This window comes from Aquarana catesbeiana, linkage group LG02, assembly GCF_042186555.1.
Source record: "Aquarana catesbeiana isolate 2022-GZ linkage group LG02, ASM4218655v1, whole genome shotgun sequence".
Taxonomy (NCBI): Eukaryota; Metazoa; Chordata; class Amphibia; order Anura; family Ranidae; genus Aquarana; species Aquarana catesbeiana.
The window spans coordinates 746,832,368-746,853,273 of NC_133325.1; positions in this window are offsets into that span (position 1 = coordinate 746,832,368).

Here is a 20,906-nt window from a genome sequence, read left to right on the forward strand (position 1 = left end):
AGTGTTTATGCTGACGTATAAAGAGCTGTATCACTTCCTGTTCTATCCCTGGTTTGAGTAGTGTGTGGAGAAGAGCGTGTGTTTGTGTGTCAGCATGTATCAGCAGTCATTGCCCTTGGTTATGGCAGCAGTTGTAACTGCTACAGCTGGAGTCATGATAAAAAAGAAAAAAGCCAAGTTGAGGAAGAGGAGGATGATGCAGAGAAGTAGAAGATACTGGGTCCACCCTGTAATTGCAAATAGGGAGGAGAGAGGCCAGTTCAGGCTAATCTATAATGATCTACGTGCTCATAATGAGAAATTTTTTAACTACGCTCGTATGTCAGTGAGCAGGTGAGTAAAATTCATTCAGACCCCCTACCTACCTCCCTCCTGTATCCCTCCCCCACTAATCCTAACCCTTCCCAGAACCCTAACCCTAATCCCAACCCTAACCCCCCAGTATCCCTTGCCCTCCCTAACCCACAGTACATCCCTCTTCTCATCCATTATCTCTCCCTCTCCTCAATACATTTTTGAGATATATCCTAGCTATCCTCCCTTTCACCCCACTTTCTCATCTGATTAATCTTCACATATCTACGCACTCTCAACTCTTTTTGTATATATATAACTTTTAGCTTTGACGAATTGCTACGACTGACCTACAGCTATTTGGAACATCAGAACACCAACTTCAGGAAGAGTGTGGAACCAGCAGAGCGATTACTAGTAACCTTAAGGTAAGATCTAGTACCTAATCTCATAGAAAAAAGGAAACCAATGCAAAGTATCTTCTAATCCAACATATTTGTTGACGTTTATTTTTTGTTTAAATCAAACAAGCCAAAAAAGGCAGTAAACATTTTTGTGAAAATGTAAAGTATTTAAATAACACAAACTATCTTAAATAACATGTAACATAAATCTTTTAGAACGCTAGTATTCACAGAAAATTAAAGGTATCGGCACCCTATCCTGAAATATATTTCTTTACCAGAAATATAATATTAACAGAAAGAAATAAACACAAAATAAAACAATATTCTTCACAGATTATAATAAGTCTCTGCTCCCTTTTTAAAAATATTAGAACTCGGCCCTGGGACCTCTGAGTATTTTGGCAAAGGTGCACTCAAATAATTCGAATAGGTTAGCTGTCTTGATTGGGTGCCATATTGTGAATCAATATGAGGCTCCCCGGATGCCATTTGAGGGATGGTAGAGGCCGCTGGAGGATTATTGGAGGACACGGGAGGTAATGTGGTGTAATAGTTGCCGCTCTTGGCTGCTCTTGATCTAGAAGGCGGTACAATGTGTAGATTGTGTGGTCTGATGTTTCTTGAGATTTCAGAATTGGTGGGGGGCATTGGTGGTGTGAAATTTTGAGGTCTGACAGGGGGGGAAATCACAGTCGGAATAGGTGACGGAATGGGATGTGGGATGTCCGAAGTATTGATATCATAAATACTTCTTACATTTTCAAAGCTTGAAGGGTAAGGGTTTGGTACATTTTGGGGTGGAGGAGGATGGTTGGATAATGAGGACGGATGTCTGGGAACAGTGAATGAGTATATGCACTGTTGGACAGCCATTCTCATTGCAAAATATCTATCCTCTGGAACCTGTTGTACAAGAGGAAGTAAACTCATTATGAATAGAGTGTGAGGGCAGCGCTGTGCCTCAATTTGTTGGGAAATTCCGGACACAATACTTAGCAGCTGCCCAGTGCCATCATCCTCCTCTTGCAATGGAGCTCTCCTGTTTGTTTGGGAGCGCCTATTAGATCTTGGCTGTGAGTGTGATTGAATAGGAGCCGTTGATGCTTCAGCAGCAAAGGGCTCCTCCGGACCAGACTGCTCCATTGGAGACTGCAGCAAAGGGCTGCAGCCCACAATTTCCTCCTCAGCAGGGGCTTCCACTTGGTCTCCCGGAACCATAACTTCCTCCTCCTGCCAACTGGATTCGGTGCTGTAACATATAAAAGTTTAATAAGAAATTATCGTGTAAATAGAGGGTAATTTATATCTCAGCCAAAACCAACTAAAATGTAAATGTGGTAGATTGAGGAGGTATAGGGAAGGAAGGAGTGATGGTGAGAAGGAGGGTGGAGGGAGGTATAGTTAATAATTGCTTACTTCCTTAGTTCCAGGACTGGGTTTAGAAAAGCTAGGTATCCAGCAAAGGCGTAGGGCTTTTTTCTGGAGGCAGCTGAGCCACTCTTGGTCTCCCGCTGATTTTTCACATATTTTGTGTATGTATCACGTAGACTACGCCATCTTGTCTTGAGAGCGAAAACTGAAAAAAAGCATGAACACTGTTAATTATGCTTCTCTTTCCTTTCAGGTACCTAGCTACTGGCAATTCATTTGCTAGTTTACATTTTGAATACAAGCTGGGAAAATCAACAGTGAGTTTGATTGTGCATGAAACGTGTGCAGCTATATGGCAAGTGTTAAAAGAGTTGGTGATGAAGAAGCCGACTAGGGAAGACTGGGCTAAAATAGCCGAAGTTTTTTGGCAGCGGTGCAATTTCCCAAATTGTTTGGGTGCAGTAGATGGAAAGCACATCCGAATAATCAGCCCAATTCGTAGTGGCTCTAAATACTTTAATTATAAAAAGTATTTCTCATTTGTTTTAATGGCAGTGGCCGATGCAAATTATTCATTAACCTATGTGGATATTGGTTCATATGGAAGTAGCTCTGACTCAAGCATCTTCTCTCATTCATCCTTTGGCAAGATGCTTCGTGAAAACACATTGAACCTTCCAGATAGCCAACCACTTCCTGGAACCAATCAACCTCTGGAGCCTTATGTGTTTGTTGGGGATGAGGCATTTCCTATATCCAAGCATCTTCTACGCCCATATGCCAAAAGAGGACTTACCATTGAAAAGAGGGTATTTAATTACAGACTGACAAGGGCAAGACGTGTAGTAGAGTGTGCTTTTGGCATACTTGCTAATAAGTGGCGTTTCTTGCACTCATCTATCTGCCTGAGTATGGCGCACGCCATCAGTGCAGTGCAAGCAGCCTGTGCATTGCACAATTTTGTTCGTGCTCGGGATGGATACATATTTGAGGACAGTTTGATGCATGACCTTGAAGAGCCAACGTGGATCGGAACCCGTGGCAACTACAGTGGGGAAAATGTTCGCCACGACTTCACAGAGTACTTTATGTCCGAAAGTGGGCAGCTATCATGGCAGCTAGATGCAATTAATGCATAAAAAATTAAAAAACTGTACTCTGATGAACATACTACATGTTGTAAATTAGATTTGTGTGAAATAAAATGTTACATTAGCTACAGTTCACATGTGTGTCTTGACATTATTTTACAGGGTGTGTGTGTGTGTTTGTATTTGTGTACATATAGATCTTAAAATAACATATCATTAATACATATAACCATAACAAGAACCAGCCTAACCCTAACCCTAATCTCAACACTAACCCTAACACTAATCTCAACACTAACCCTAACACTAATCTCAACACTAACCCTAACACTAATCTCAACACTAACCCTAACACTAATCTCAACACTAACCCTAACTGTAAACAAGCTAAGCACAGAGTGCAGGTAGCAATTGTACTTACGCAGGTCTTTCTGGACATTAGGTGTCAGGCTGTCCCACTCTGGAAACAGGATCTTGACTATCTCCTGCCATCCTTGGTTCTTCTTCCCAGTATCTTTGTGACGTGGGTCCCTGCAGTCCCAGAGGTATTGCCTTTGTTGGACCAGCCTTATCAGATCTTCATTCTCTATGCCAGTCTTTGTGCGCCTGTTTGCCATTGTGGTATGTGACTGTGAACAGCACAGCACATGGAGAAAACAGGAAGGGAGTTAGTGAGGGGGAAGGGTGGGGCTGTGAGGGGAAAAGGATGGGAGGAGTTGGAGGGGGAAGCCAAAAAAAAAATATAGCAGTGATGTGAACGTCCGATTGCGTTTTCATTGCGAATTCAATTGAAGTCTATGGAGCTGAATTTGCATCGCACACGGATCAAACTCGCACATGACCTTTTTTTCCTGCAGGTTAGATTCGCAACGCATTGATGGGAACGGCACTCATGGAAAACAATGTTATTAAAATGACTTGCGAATTTGAGCGATCGTAGCGGCTCAAATTCGCAATAAAATTCGCAGCAGTGTGAACCTAGCCTAAACGTGTAAGCAAAGTTCCAAAAAAAGGTTTGGTCTTAGTGCCAGTTCACACTAGTGCAATGAGAGAACCCTGCGAACCCAGTGAGGGTTCCCGCATCGCACTTGAATTGCACACTGGTTCACACTGAGATCTGCGAACCGCTGCGGGTGTCAATGTAAAGTTAATGACACCCCCAGATCGGTTCGCAGATCTCAGTGTGAACTGTGAAATGGTGCAGGAATCGGATCACATAAGTGTGAATACCCATGCGGTCCGATTCCAGTGTGGACCACTGGTGCGGTGCAAATGAGATGCGATTTCAGCCATACAGTTTGTATGGCTGAAATCGCATTGCACAGACATCGCATGTGATGTGAAAATCAATGCGGTGTGAATCACATGCGATGTGTGGCATAGCACTAGTGTGAACCGGGCCTTAAAGTGGTTAAAAACATGATATACCTGTGCTAAAATCCCAATAGCTTGTTAATGTATATAATCTATTAAGTGACCACATGTTAAGACTACAAATTCTGGATAGACCCTCTGCACACTGTTATACACCCTTTTCCAGCAAACTATGCAATGAAAAACAGGGATTTTTAGTTCACACATATTACAATACATGTTTCAGCTGGCCAACTGCCTCAAAGTAATCCCTCTCATGGTCAGTCCCACTCTGCCACTGAAATGCTACTGGGGACACCATGCCAACATGGGGCAAACAGACACAAGGTGTGGGAGAGCTACAAGGTTCAGGTCTGGTCACTGACCTGCATTTCAACAAAAACAAGACAACAGTGTGCAGAGAGTTCATCCAGAATTTGTACCTTTTCTTAAAACACAGCCGCGCGGAAATGTGTTTTTGCACCATACAACTTCCATAGATGGGAATCCACACCACATTTTTCAATGCCATTAAGAGTTTATGCATTTTAAATGCAGTATGGCGTTTTGTGAGTGATTGCATGAGGGTGCAGGAATGTGTGCGATTTACATGCAGTCCAGCACTCGCTATGTGCACCTAGGCTTCGATTGCATAACTTCTGCAAATTTGTATAAACTGAGAAAATAAAATCATGTTAAAGAAAATCCTACAATAAAATACTCACAATCATTATTAAAATTTCCCATGGAGGTGGCAGAGAAAGAGACATGACATCCTGAAAGGAAGATAAATGGAACATTCAGAGCAATGTTTGGTACAGACTGCAGGTGAAGAAAAGTTACATTGTGGATTTATAGTCAAACATACATTTACTTCACTACCCAATGGAGCATAAAACAAGTTACTGACTGTCCGTCTCAGCCCTGTGCTTCCAGGAAGACATTCAGCTTAGCTCTGTGTAAACTAGGCTGCGTTTAGGGGAGATTTCTTTTTCCGTAGCTTGGAAGGTATTACTGTCTCAGTTAAACCTCCCTATACCTTACTGGAAGTGGAACTACAGGCAAAGTTGCCTTAGCAGCAGGAACTAAGTCCAGTTTTTTAATAGTAGAAAAAAAAACTTTTATATTCCTTTTTCATTACTTATATATATGTAGCAGTACCCCCGTAGGGGGTGCTGGTTGTCGTGGTCTGTCTGTCACCCTGCCCAGCCAGGCACACAGTCCCCAAGCATCCAGAGACATGAAACAATCCAAGCACTTTGTTTTTTTGGGGTTTTTTTTGTATTTTATTGGGGGAATTCAACTTGGATGGGGATAGGAAAGATATGAGATGTCCAGTTGATCAAGAAGATTTTTTGAAAATATTGTGTCTTCAAAAAGTTCGCCCTTAAAATCCCTTTGTACCGGGGGTACTTATTCTATATATATATGAAAACAAAGTAGGGACTGATACTATATACACTCTTTGTATATACAACTTCTGCTCTTCCTCAAGCACATCACTTGAATACTGATCTCACTCTTCAACACATCACTCGCTTGCAGATTATCACTCCAGGGACCGGCTAGCACTAAATGCAGGCCTGACACGGGCTCAGCCAGGCCTGAAGCAGAAGCCCTTTGCAGGCAGACCCCGTGGGCCCCTTTGGTGTAGCAAAAATGAAGGTAGTCCCAATGCTAGCTGTCCCACATGGCTACTGATCCCAGCACCACTTCTTCAGGCCCTGCCAGCCCTTCTGGCTGCAGCTGCCTCTCTCCACTGCCCGTGACACCACAGTCCACTCCACTGGCTCTGCACCCATCCCAGACTGCACTCCCCCAGTCCTCTCAGGCGTGCCTCCCCAGTCCTCCTGACGGTGTGTCACTCACCAACCCTCCTAGCTGCGACCTGTTTTTCCTCCCTGGAGACTTGCCTAGCAGTGCTCTCCTGGTGTCCTCTCCTTGCTCCCGTGCCTCCTGCACAGGAAACTTCCTTGGGTTGGGAGAAGGTCCTGTCCACACCCAAGCCTAGGACCAAGGTCACCCCCCAGACTGGGGAGCTCCCTCCAAGACCATGACAGGCGAGCACTCCATCTCCAGCTTCAACCTCCCCAGCTGAGCTGACCTTGAGTATTTAAGGAGGCCTGCCCCCTGCCAATCCAAGTTGGGGATTGGTCAGGGCTCCTTAGAATACTCCAGACAGCTCCACCTCTCCTATCCTCCTTCCTTTCCAGAAGATTCCAGCACGTTCTGGAAAGAAGTAGGAGGTCTCAGTGATGCTGCCTGTGAGTCACCCAGCTCTGCCTGAGTCACTCCCAGGAAGAAAAGAACGGCTGCACACCACAGGAACATTCCAACGATTTTATTCCAAAAATAGCAAATAACAGCCAACAAAGACAGAGTGTCCGAACCAAGGAGGTGACGCGTGCATTTCTCACACTGACCTCAGTGCTTCTTCAAAGAAGAAAAGAAGAAGCACTGAGGTCAGTGTGAAACGCACGCGCCACCTCCTGGGTTCGGACACTCTGTCTTTGTTGGCTGTCATTTGCTATTTTTGGAATAAAATTGTGGGAACGTTCCTGTGGTGTGCAGCCGTTCTTTTCTTCCTATCGATCATCCGTGGCGAGCCATGGCTTGCACCCAGCGCATCCGGACTGTAGTGATTGCTCACATGGAGCGGCATCTTCCTTGTTTGAATATTCTGAGTCACTCCCAACCCAGATCAAACAGACAGCCAAACCTGGACTTTACCTACACTACAGAAAAACAACTAACTGTAGCAGCCTTACCATGCTAGAAATTGTTTTTCTGTGGGTTTTTTGTAACTAAATATTTAATTACAGACCATAGTGGGCTTTTTAATGGCCAGTTTACATAAGTGTAATACAGTAACAAACGCGTATTAACATGCACCATTAGGTCCTTAATGTGCATTCCACTCATTTTGAAGTGGTTTCCAACACTCCCTATATTTAACATACCAGCAGCATTTTTTACAATGTAGTGCACCTCCACACATATAGTACACATTTGTGCATTGTGATATGCTAAAAGGCAAGTGTGTGGTGTTGTGGAGCCTATGTGCATTTGAGTGGTGCTACAGTGGCATAACAACACACTTTGGGGTTGATTTACTAAACCTGGAGAGTGCAAAATCTGGTGCAGCTCTGCATAGAAACCAATCAGCTTCCAGGTTTTATTGCCAAAGCTTAATTGAACAAGCTGAAGTTGAAAGCTGATTGGCTACCATGCACAGCTGCACCATATTCTGAGTGCTCCAGTTTTAGTAAATCAACCCCTTTGTGGCATGCACTAACATAACATAACAGTGCCGGGACAAATTCAACTAGAGGACAGGGCAAAGAAACTGAACTGTGCCCCCCAAAATGTATGAGCATTATTTGTCAGCAAAAATTCTCCCCCCTCCCAAAAAAACATAGGGCACTAATCTGCATGATAACTCCCTAACCAAAAATTCTCCCTCCTCCCAGTAGAAATCAGCCCCCCTGCTTAAATCCCTCCTCCTAGCACAAATCTCTGCCCCCTCCATACCCCCAGCACAAATGGCCCCCCTCAAAAAAATCACCCCTCCCAGCACAAATCCCCCACCTCTCAAGTTTCCCCTGCAATAATAAATTCTCCCACTCCTACTCTAAATCCCCCTCTTAGCACAAATATCCCCTCCAAGCACAAGCACTCCCTAATCATCCCTCTTAGCACAAATCCCCCCCCCCAAAAAAAAAATCTCCTCCTAGCACAAATCCTCAGACCCCCCCCCCCACACACACACACACACACACACACACACACACACACACACACACACACACACACACACACACACACACACTCCAACCATATCACCTCTAGCAAAAAATCAACCCTACCAGCACAAATCCTTTTCTCCTATCCCCCTCCCAATACAAATCACCACTCCTAGCACACAAATATTACCCCCTGCTTCCCCCCAAATTCCTCCTCCCAACACAAATCCCCTACCCCCTCATTCTCCTTACAGTGCCTCCCCACCTTTCACCTTACAAGATACCACAGTGCCCAGGGCTAACGTCCCTCATGCCCACCCCTTGTCCCTGCCTTGCTATGACATATTGCTATGCTACAATGCACTTGATTAGGCCCAGCAGTAGCTGCTCACTTTTTGACAGTCTTTTTCTAACTGAAACTCCCTACAGGGCCTTATGAGCTGGAGACACATCCTGCTATAGGCATGTTTTGTACTTTATTACAGGCTATTCAGAGCCTTGAAAATGCAGAAGTGGCAGAAATAGGGTTGCCACTTTTTCTTCAAGCCAAATCCGAACACTTTAGAAGCATACAGTAATTTTTTTTTTTTTTAGTATACACTATAGAATTGTAACAGACCTTTGACACCATTGCGTGTGTTACAGGTCAAAGAGAATAGTAATGTGGCACACATAGTGCTCCTTCACCCTCCTGTCAGGCACTGTTCTGAGCCATATTCCTGTCTGAATAATGTGTCCGGGTTTTAGGTGGACTGAAACCCGGACTCATGATTTAAAACGCAGATTGTCCGGGTGAATCCCGGACAGGTGGCAACCCTAGGCAGAAAACTGATTCACAGAATCTGCTGCTTGAATGTGGTAAGTATAGAATTTCCATATGCCGTATTGAATATTTACAGTACCAGTTCTGATATTGTAGGGGTTTCGCTCAAGTGTAGTGCTTTTCTTTGAGTTCATACTCGCCAGCGAAGTACATTTTCAGGGCTTGTGGCACACTTTTATTCACCTCCTTCCTACCAGCTGGATGCATACATGCAGTCTCTAGGCGGGTGGGCCTTAACGCGAAGAGGCTGCATATCTGTGTACCTAGAAATAAATAGAGCTGTGCCGAGAGAGCACCCTGTGTGACCGCTGTAACAGCCAATCACAGTGGTTACATGGTCAGAAACTCCACCCCGCCTCTCAGCATCTCAAACCCCTTAAAGGCACCAAGGGGTTAAAAGAAAAGTTGGACCATGACTCACAGGGTTACCCTCGCAGAAGTTTTCAGCATCAAAACAAAATGCCAAAATGTACATATTCGCCAGCACACCAAGAATCTCCAATCGCCATCCAAAGTTTTTTATTGCAAAGAGATCACATCCCAAGGACAAGTGCAATGTTAAGTCATGCCTGACGAAGGGGTCCTGCGCAACTCTAAAAAGTTGCACTTGTCTTTGTGATGTGATCTCTTTGCAATAAAAACCTTTGAACGGTGATTGAAGATCCTTGGTGTGCTGGCGAATATGAGCACTTTCTTGATGTTTTAAGGATCCAGCTGGTAATCGCTACAGCAAAAAAGAAAACAGCATAAAGGGGAGCCGACTGGATCACCCTAATCCAGAGTTGTATAAGGAGGACCAACCACGGTATACTGATATAGAAATACTTTATTGAAAAATAAGCCAAATTTAGCAAAGTATATGGCCATGTAGGCCATCACCCTCCAAACACCAAAATCTTTAAACAAAACTGAAATTACAACCTTAAAACCGCACCAGACAGGGCCCAACGCTCATGCAACAAACAGACCAATACCTTTGACCAAGCATCTCAGGAGGGCTAGCAGGGCTATAGAGCAGAGACCATGGATTCAGGAAAATACATGTCCACTTTAGGGCTTGTGTACATCACTGCCAAACCTGACATTATCTGTTTTGTCACCTGAATCCATCAGTATCTCAGTACATAGCGGGGGGGGGGGGGGGGGGGATTTAGATGGCTGAAAGCTAATCACTGTGCTCAATTTTCCATAGCTTCTGACTGGTACACCTGTGGGGACGTCCAGTACAAAGTGCCATGGATAAGTGGATCACCAGCCTTAATGTGTATCACTTCGTCTGAAATATTGCCTTTCATTAATGTACTCATGTAAGACCGTTTAAATGAAAGCAGTCCTTCCACACAAATCCACAACCGGCCAGGTCATGTGAATGGTTATATGCCGTCCCAATGGTGGCTCCAAATATTGGACTAGTTAATTATAATCTGTGAATGCAGTGAGGTGGTTTTTGGCCTTTGGCTAGTTTTTACATCTCAGACCATAGAAACCATCATTAAAGTCCAGCAAGTTCAAACCGTAGTATAACTGAGGGTGTGCACATATGAGCCAACCAACCACCGTGGCCACAAGCCAGGTTCATAGCTTATTGATTAGGGGGGCTAATCTCTACAGCATCCACCATTGATGAGCCTTGTTTACCAGGAACCTGTGCAAGAGGAATATAGACAAGAATGAATCACAGCCAGCCTTTTTTCTTATAAAAGCTGTGCACACCTGCCTGGTAAGACTTGGACACAGGGTTAGAAGCTTCATCCCCCCCCCAAAGCTCTTGGAAGTCTCTAGACTCAAGAACCCATTCTGGGAGTTACGAATCCTGGAGAAAACTGCAAAGCCAGTTTTTTCCCATGCAGAATAGCCATCCTGGAGCCCCTCAACCTGCATTAGTGACAACCCTGCATGACACATACCTCTTTCCCTACTGTGGCAGGGCATAGCACTGTCACACTGCCAAAAAAGAAATACAATTTTGCTTTTTTTATTCCAAACATAAATAAAATGTATACTAAAAGCCAAGTCGGTGTTTCGTGAACTCAAAGCATTCTACTAAAAGTTCAGCACTGAGTGCCAGATTTCAGCTATCTCTTCTCTTCAGCTCTCGGAATAACTTCATACAAGAATGTTCAAGGTGATCTTGGAAGCTTATGATGAATAAATGTTATTTCTATCTCAGGGTGCTAAATGGATAACACAGCTCACAGGCACCTCATGTTTAAATGTTTTTGCCAGTTATTTCAACAGTTTTGTAAATTAATTGACATTTAGTGTCTTCGGATCAAACATTTGTCTTTCACAAAGTAAACTTATTTGTGACGTGTTGAACACACTAAGCCATTAACACCAATTTCTACAGCAGAGCATTATCCCAGATGCAGAAACTTAAAACCATTTAATGAGAAGCAATAGCATAATTTAAGTTGGTGTGCAGTTATTACTACAAAGCTTGCTTAAAAGTCATTTTATCTCTTTTCACACATTGACATTCTTGTTGCATCATAATTTCATGGTGATCATTTTATGTACAGATGTTAGGTGTTGCTTTTTTGTTAGATAGTATATGTACAGTATCTCACAAAAGTGAGTACACCCCTCACATTTTTGTAAATATTTTATTATATCTTTTTATGTGACAACACTGAAGAAATGACACTTTGCTACAATGTATAGTGAGTGTGAGTGTGAGTGTATAGTGAGCTTGTATTACAGTGTAAATTTGCTGTCCCCTAAAATTACCTCAACACATAACCATTAATGGCTAAACCACTGGCAACAAAAGTGAGTACACCCTTAAGTGAAAATGTCCAAGTTGGGCCCAAAGTGTCAATATTTTGTGTGGCCACCCTTATTTTCCAGCACTGCCTTAACCCTCATGGGCATGGAGTTCACCAGAGCTTCACAGGTTGCCACTGGAGTCCTCTCCACCATGACCACATCACGGAGCTGGTGGATGTTAGAGACCTTGTGCTCCTCCACCTTCCGTTTGAGGATGCCCCACATATGCTCAATAGGGTTTAGCAAAAGGAGGAGAGAGAAGCGCCAAGCCAATACTTTAAACATCTTAGGAATCTATTCAGTCTATAAGTATAAAACGAGACTAAAAACTTGCGTGAAGAATGTGGGAGCACTTGCAGAGTGCTAGAGTGGGTGGGAGCTTCCATGTCCAGTGTCACAGGAGCACAGGAGGACCGCCGGGAAGTGTCTATTGAGGGTTCCACGAGCTCCATGTGTTTCTCTCTGTGTGTCTCTGGATGGGAGGCATATGTCAGTGTTAGGGGGCTAAGTAAGGAGGTTACCTTGGGATGTTTTGCAGCTTCTCTGCAGGCCATCAACGTGGTCTTTGTCAGTGGGTGTAGTTGTAATAACTGTTTGTGTTGGAGTCCTGAGTTCCGTAGTGATCATGCTCTGCTTCAGTATGTCACAGTACATTTTGGCATTCATGGTTCCCTCAATGAACTGTAGCTCCCCAGTGCCAGCAGCACTCATGGAGCGCCAGACCATGACAATCCCACCACCATGCTTGACTGTAGGCAAGACACACTTGTCTTTGTACTCCTCACCTGGTTGCCGCCACACACTTGACACCATCTGAACCAAATAAATTTATCTTGGTCTCATCAGACCACAGGACATCGTTCCAGTAATTCATGTCCTTAGTCTGCTTGTCTTCAGCAAACTGTTTGCGGGCTTTCTTGTGCATCATCTTTAGAAGAGGCTTCCTTCTGGGACGACAGCCATGCAGACCAGTTTGATGATTTGATGCAGTGTGCGGCGTATGGTCTGAGCACTGACAGGCTGACCCCCCACACCTTTAATCTCTGCAGCAATGCTGGCAGCACTCATACCTTTTTTTTTCCAAAGACAATCTCTTCATATGATGCTGAGCACGTGCACTCAACTTCTTTGGTCCACCATGGCAAGCCTGTTCTGAGTGGAACCTGTCCTGTTAAACCTCTGTATAGTCTTATGAGCTGCAGCTCAGTTTCAGGGTCTTGGCAATCTTCTTATAGCCTAGGCCCTAGACCTAGGCCCTCTTTATGTAGAACAACAATTCTTTTTTTAAGATCCTCCTCAGAGAGTTCTTTGCCATGAGGTGCCATGTTGAACTTCCAGTGACCAGTATGAGAGACTGAGAGCGATAACACCAAATTTAACACATCTGCTTCCCATGCACACCTGAGGCCTTGTAACACTAACGAGTCACATAACACTGGGGAGGGAAAATGGCTAATTGAGACTAATTTAGACATTTTCACTTAAGGGTGTGCTCACTTTTGTGAGATACTGTATATAAAATAGCAAAAATGACAATATATGAAAAAAGTGAAAATAAAACAATATACAAAAATATAGCTATACATTCCGGGTGGAAACTAATTTGTTGAGACTGTGTCAGTGATGATGTAATGTTAAAAAAGCATTCACAGACTGCAAACCACAGTTCAACAAAAACAACATATTGCATATAGAGGAATTAGTAGCAAAAAATGATAACAAGAAGATAATCAAATTATTTGAGAAAAAGATCTGTATCTATGATTTAATCTTATGGGAATTCTAGTCTGTAGCTTAAAAACCCTTCTAACTTCTTTCTCTAATAAGATCCGATGGTCAGATGGTTGCCGGGACCTCTCTCACTGTCTTGTAGTCCTGGGCACAGCTCTCTTCTATCTATCTGTTGAAGTATGAAAAAAGTGAATAAGGCCTCATGCACACTGGACGTTTTTGGACGTTTTTACAGCTGCTGTTTTTGGTTTCAGACATTTTTTTCTACAGTCAATAAACATGTTATCCTACGTGTCCATGCACACATAGGCTGTTATCAACTGTTTTTGGCTGGGGCATTTTTTGGCTAAAAAAAAAACAAGACTAGTGGGTTCTGAGAGGAGTTTTTCAGCTGTAAAGATGATTTAACGTAAAAAAAAAAAAACGCAGTTAAATGCTCAAAAATGCGGCTCGCAATCGTTTTTTAATGTTTTTGATCCCATTGAAAAAAAAAAAGACGCTAAAAAACGTTGAAAAACTCACTGCAAAGCTACTGGTGTTTTTATAATGTTATTAAAACATCCAGTTTGCATGAGGCCTAATTGTTTTTACATGACCAGTATATGAATAGGGGGAGGGGGCAAAAACGTATCTCGCACAGGTGTCTCAGTCAATATTAACCTGGCAATGTTAACTACAACAGCATTCTAATTCCTGCCCCTGTGGGGGTTGACCCACTAGCTGGAAAAATCTGACAGCACAGTTTTTAGACATTACTTCTAGCTGCAATGGGTTAGGCCATCCCACCAATGGAGAGTCAGACCAGGCACCTGCTGTAGGACTGTCCATGTCAAAAGTCTTCATGCCAACACTTTGCTGATCACTTTGACTTCAAGCAGCCATCACAAGAGCTTCAACAAGCTTTGCCCCCTCTTTCTCTGTTTTCAGCAGACAAAGTGGCCTTAAAAAGCCCCCCATATGCACCCAAAATCAAGTTAGGGATGTTCTGCGGCATTAGGCAAGCACACAAACTGACAGATCTTACATTGCCATGGGAACAGAAACTATCTCTTGGTTTGTACTTGAAATACCAAGATAGTTATTAGACATGTGCACTGCCGAAAAATTTGTTTGTTTTGTTTTCGTTTCATTCGGGTTTTTTTTTTTTTTTCAGGTCATTCGTTATGATTGCAATTTCTAAATTCGTAAATTAAAAAATTAAAAAATAAGAAAGAAAATCCGAAAATCAAAAAGAATAACAAACTAACTAACTAATAATAACTAACTATTAAATTATAGGTATTGGAATTTCCTTTCACATTTGGCTGTTAGTGAAAGTAACAAATACGAATTTATCCAAAGTTACGAATTATTTGAAATAACGAATGCCTCTAAACAAATGGAATTTAACAAATTAACAATAAATAATAATAATAAAAAGTTTTTATTATTATAATTTTATTTATTATTATTAATTTGTTACGTTCTATTGGTTTAGATATGGCATTTGTTATTTCGTATAATTTGTAACATCGGATAAATTCACATTCGTTACGTTCACTAACAGCCAAATTTGAAAGGAAATTCCAATACCTATAATTTAATAGATAGTAATATTTAAGTTTTTATTAGTTAGTTATTATTTCAGATTTTCAAATTTTCGGGTTTTTGAATTTACGAATATTAGGAAAAATTTGTGAAATGGGTTTTCGTTAATTTGGATATTTCCGAATTAACAAATTTGTTGAATTCGGAACAAAACAAATTGCACATGTCTAATAGTTATACATGGTAGGTGCAGAGAAGGAAACCGACTTTCTCGTCTTCTACCATGTCACCCTACTGAGATGGCTGCTTTGCTCATACAATGGCCAAGTTTCATGTACATAATCACAATAAATGTACCTAATACAGATCTGTGAAGTTTTTCTGGATGTTTGTGTTGCTGTATGGATGACTGAGCCTCATTTGTCCCAGTGATGCTTTGACATGTAAAGTGTTGCTGAGACAGGAAATGAGGAGCAATCTCCCCAGGGGAAATAAAACAATAACATCTAACAGAGGTTCCAATCCTTCCCCACTATAGCAGAACATATTTTTTTTGCTGTTCGTGCTGTCTGTTTGAAAGACTTATGCCCCGTACACATGGTCGGATTTTCCGATGGAAAATGTCCGATCGGAGCGTGTTGTCGGAAATTCCGACCGTGTGTGGGCTCCATCGGACATTTTCCATCGGATTTTCCGACACACAAAGTTGGAGAGCAGGAGATAAAATTTTCCGACAACAAAATCCGTTGTCGGAAATTCCGATCGTGTGTACACAAATCCGACGGACAAAGTGCCACGAATGCTCAGGATAAATAAAGAGATGAAAGCTATTGGCCACTGCCCCGTTTATAGTCCCGACGTACGTGTTTTACGTCACCGCGTTTAGAACGATCGGATTTTCCGACAACTTTGTGTGACCGTGTGTATGCAAGACAAGTTTGAGCCAACATCCGTCGGAAAAAATCCTAGGATTTTGTTGTCGGAATGTCTGAACAAAGTCCGACCGTGTGTACGGGGCATTATGCTGCATACACACGATCAGATTTTCCGACGGGAAATGTTGGATGTGAGCTTGTTGGCGGTAAGCCCAACCGTGTGTACGCTCCATCGGACATTTGTTGTCGGACTTTCCGCCAACAAGTGTTGGCTAGCATGTGCTCAAATTTTCCACCAACAAATGTGTGTTGTCGGACTTTCCGATTGTGTGTACACAAGTCCGTCAGACAAAAGTCCAAAGTACAAGCATGCATGCTCAGAAGCAGAAGCGGTCGATCTTGTAAACTAGCTTTCGTAACGGAGAATTAACTTTCGTGACGTGGCAAATTATGAAATCTCCAAATGCAGCGCACAATTCTCTTCTTCTTTAATGGGATAATAATGAAGCTGCTTTGCTGGTGATACTGATGGAGTTATTGGAAACTAATTTTCAAAGGCTTTTTTTTTCGAGTGATATCAAGAATAATATTATTATGCCTTTTTTTTTTTTTTTTTTTTTTTTTGAGTAAGTTACCACAACACTATTATCCCGTAGTTTTTAAGATCAAAGATACAACTATGTTGGTGTCCCTTGTTAATTTTACATTGTATTTTTTTAAATGTAACTGTCTACTCCCAAACTGTCATTTGAAGTAAAACACATAGCCAAGTATTATTCTACACAATTTTTTAATTGTGCATTAAAAAAAGAAAACAAATAAAATTAGACATGCTATCTGCCATTAGAACTTAACCAAAAAGTGCATTCTATGAATCCAAAAATGTAGAAAATATACCAAATCAAATTGTTATTTAACCAAAAGAAAATGTCAAAGCAATAACTCCAAGGCCAATAATACACGTTATCTCCTCCGATTCCACAACATATCTGGTTGACGAATGGCCGTTCAGAAACAAACTGAAAAACACGAAAAGAAAAGCATGAATCAACACTCATCAAACTTCTACTAACACTAAGTTAGCAGAAGGAGCCCAAAAGGTGGCGCTAAAGAGCTGAAAAACCACGTAGTACGTCTAGTACGTCACTACGTTCGTAATTGTTGGCCAACATTTGTGTGACCTTGTGTATGCAAGACAAGTTTGAGCCAAAACCCTTCGGACAAAATTCCATGGTTTTGTTGTCGTAAAGTCTGATCGTGTGTACGTGCCATTATTCTCAGCCAGTAACAGGAACACAGAAAGTGAGAGGAAATCTCTTAAAATAGGGTCCAGCAATCCACTCAATACAAAGCAAAAAAAAAAGCTTAGGTCAGTGATAGGCTATTACTCTTCTTACATAAAGTGTCATGGAATACTCATTGCAAGCTTTTATTTATTGTATCCTACAAGAAGATGGATGGTGAAAACATCTACAGCTGAAACAGAGGATATCCCAGTCCACAGGTTAAATGTTCTGCCCATATTTTATCATATTTATGAACAGTATCATTCAACAAATATGTGACCTCTAGATTACCAATAATGAAGTGCTTACGGCTGTCACCGCCATATGTGTAATGCCATCATGTTTTATAGAATAAATATTGCCCTTTTCACACTGGAAACATGACACGGACTGTAATCGGCCAACTGCTTTGATCGCATTGCCAGAAATCTTCCAGTCGGATCTGTAACAAAAGAACCTTTTGTGTTTTACCTTGCCCATGTCTATGAGTCATTGCTTTCTAATGCTGATAATTGGAAATCATCAGACCTATAGCGTAATCAAATTTGGCAATTGTTAGCTAGGTATTGTTATTCTGCTGACATGTTGCCTAGGGGTGTCCTTGGTTATGAATATTTATGAATGTTGCAGTAAAATGAACTTTAGATTACATTATAATCTTAGAAGGGGTAAAGAGAAACTTCATCAAAAATGATTTCCTTGTTTGGATTGAGGAAGGTGGGTCAGTCTTTAGTGCCTCCAGGGACCTTAGCTGGAAAATGTCACTACCTTAGTCAAGTCCTTTTAGCCAAACTATTGAAGACACCAACCCAAGTATTCTCCTTATATTAAATTGGAGAATCAACTAGAGGCAGCAGGGCATAGAAATTCTGCTTGTGTCTCCTGACCATACCAGACCATTGCCATACAACCTTGAAAGCAAGGTGCAGCACAGTGTGGCCGGTGGTAAACGTACAAATTCCAAGTCAGGTAAAAAGTTATATTGTAGAAAAGGTTCAAACACAACTGATTGAGGCCTGGCGTGTAGGTACACCCATCTGGAGTCACTTCCGAACAGTGACAGCGGTCTGAAGACTGGAAGATGCCGACAGCGTCTGCCATGAGGAGCAGAATGCAACCTGGCCAGCCCACGCCAAAACAGGAGGCTTCCTGAAGACAGGTAGACATAGTCCCTGCACTGTCCCTACTCCTCTGGAACCTTTCCCTAGCTCTAAGCACTGTCCCTGCCAAACAGGGATCTTGTCACTACTCTAGCCACCCGCATAAAAGTGCGCCAAACCCGGAGCTGGAATCTTTTTTTTAAATATATTTCTTATTGGTATTTTGAAGTATACAAAACCAGGAACAAAACAAAATTTAAAACAACATAAAAAGACACAGTATGCCCATGCAGGGTCTGCAAAATAAGAGATCGAGTACTCCAAGGAATTGGGCAACTGTTACCCACCTAACAAAAGTGCCATGGCCTGCACTCCAAAAAAAGGTATCTAAACATACTGACACACTCAGTAAGAGGGGGATGTCCCCAAACTATGGGCCCATTCCTCAATTATATCTGAAAATGTATACAATAGCATTATGGTCTATCAAGCATAGAGGCGGTTGCTAGGTCAGCTAACCACTTGGACCATACTTTATCGTCTTTCTTCAGGCAACCCCAATTGGCATAAGTTTCTTTATATAAGGGTAAATTAACATTAACCAAATGTTTCCAAAATGTAAGGGAAGGATGAGCAGCCTTCTTCCATGACATAGTTATAGCTTTATGAGCATAGAAAAGGAGCAGGCTGAGCATGGTCCATTCTACAACTGTGGGAACTAACTCCTCCACCAACCCCAAAAGACAAAGACTCACAGTGAGCACAAGAGATAACTTTGCAATTGTATTGACGATGGAGATCACCTCCTCCCAGTATTATTATTTATTTCTGGTACTTATATAGCGCTGTCAATTTACGCAGCGCTTTACATATACATTGTACATTCACATTAGTCCCTACCCTCAAGAAGCTTACAATCTAAGGTCCCTAACTCACATTCATACATACTAGGGACAATTTTAGACAGGATCCAATTAACCTACCAGCATGTCTTTGGAGTGTGGGAGGAAACCGGAGTACCTGGAGGAAGCCCACGCAGGCACAGGGAGAACATGCAAACTCCAGGAAGGTAGTGGTTGGGATTTGAACCAGCGACCCTTCTTACTGCTAGGCGAAAGTGCTATCCACTACACTGCTGTGCCGCCCAGTGGCACATACTGTATATATTGGCACATCCTCCATAACTGGGGTTCCTAAAAATGTTTTGGTTGATCTCAAACTAACACAGAGGCATATTTTGACACCTGCTTTTCTCAGCAACATTGTTACCTTTATACTTACATACATTTGTCAGGTTCTGTTTAATCTGTATAGCACTGATGCCTTGAAGCAAGGTTTTCCAGACACAATAAAATGTCTAATAAAGTTCAGCTGGAAGTTAAGAGCATCATTTAACAATGAATATTTTTCAACACAAGGCCATAGATAACTTTTAGTCTAAGATGAAGAAAATTGAGTACTGTCCGTGATACTTTTTTTATTTGCACTAACATACAATTTTTCAGGACAAGCTTTCGGGGTATGTCCCCTTCTTCAAGGTCCAAGCAGTACTGATTCACAAATTTTTTGAATCAGTACTGCTTGGACCTTGAAGAAGGGGACATACCCCGAAAGCTTGTCCTGAAAAATTGTATGTTAGTGCAAATAAAAAAAGTATCACGGACAGTACTCAATTTTCTCTGTCACAATTGCACTAATACGGCTACAACAAATCAAGTCTAAGATGAAGAAATGGAAACCAGATTTGGGGCTTGGAGCATTTCTTATGTCTTCTTTTTATTTGTTTCCTGTACCTAGAAACATTGTCTAAAGAAGAAAAATTCTGACTTTGGTTTAATTCAAAATAAAAAATGCTGTAAGTTGGAAAGAAATGTGTTTAGTGCTTTTCTGTTATATATTTACAGTACATCACATATTTTCCTTCTACAAGCCATACTGGAGGAACTTTTTAACCGCATTGATTTGGCATGGCAATGTATTTATGAAGAGGCTGTGGGAAAATACCTTGGCGGTTCCGTAGCAGAAGCACCTGAAATTGGGAGAGAACCTTGTGGCTAGGGAGAAAAATGTTACCAGCAATTTAATTTTGGCTGGCACACCATGGAGATGTGGCGTATAAAACTGAGGAGGAGTGTAGGGAGCCTATTCTTTAGATTCTTTAGCTCAGTGGTTGGCTTGGTGTAGTTTCATAAAGAGCTACTGTGCATCTCCAAACCCACATGGTGTTATTTTTAGTCCTTCAGTAAAAAGTCCCTTTCAGAGATGGCTCCTCCCTGCTGTGGATGCTAGGACGTTCCTTTCCCATGCTAAAAGTGTTTAAGGATTGGGCAATGGGTAACGATTGCCCTTTTGATGCCTACCCAATAATGTTGGTTAGAGTATTGAGAACTCCTTTACTTTGAGCCTAGCAGAACAATGTAGGCTCCAATATGTAGGCTCCAATATGTAGGCTCCAATAGCATTAAGAGGGCGCTCCCTTCTGGGGGAATGCAGGGCCTGCTCCCTGTTTGGACAACCTTTATGCAATCCCTCATAT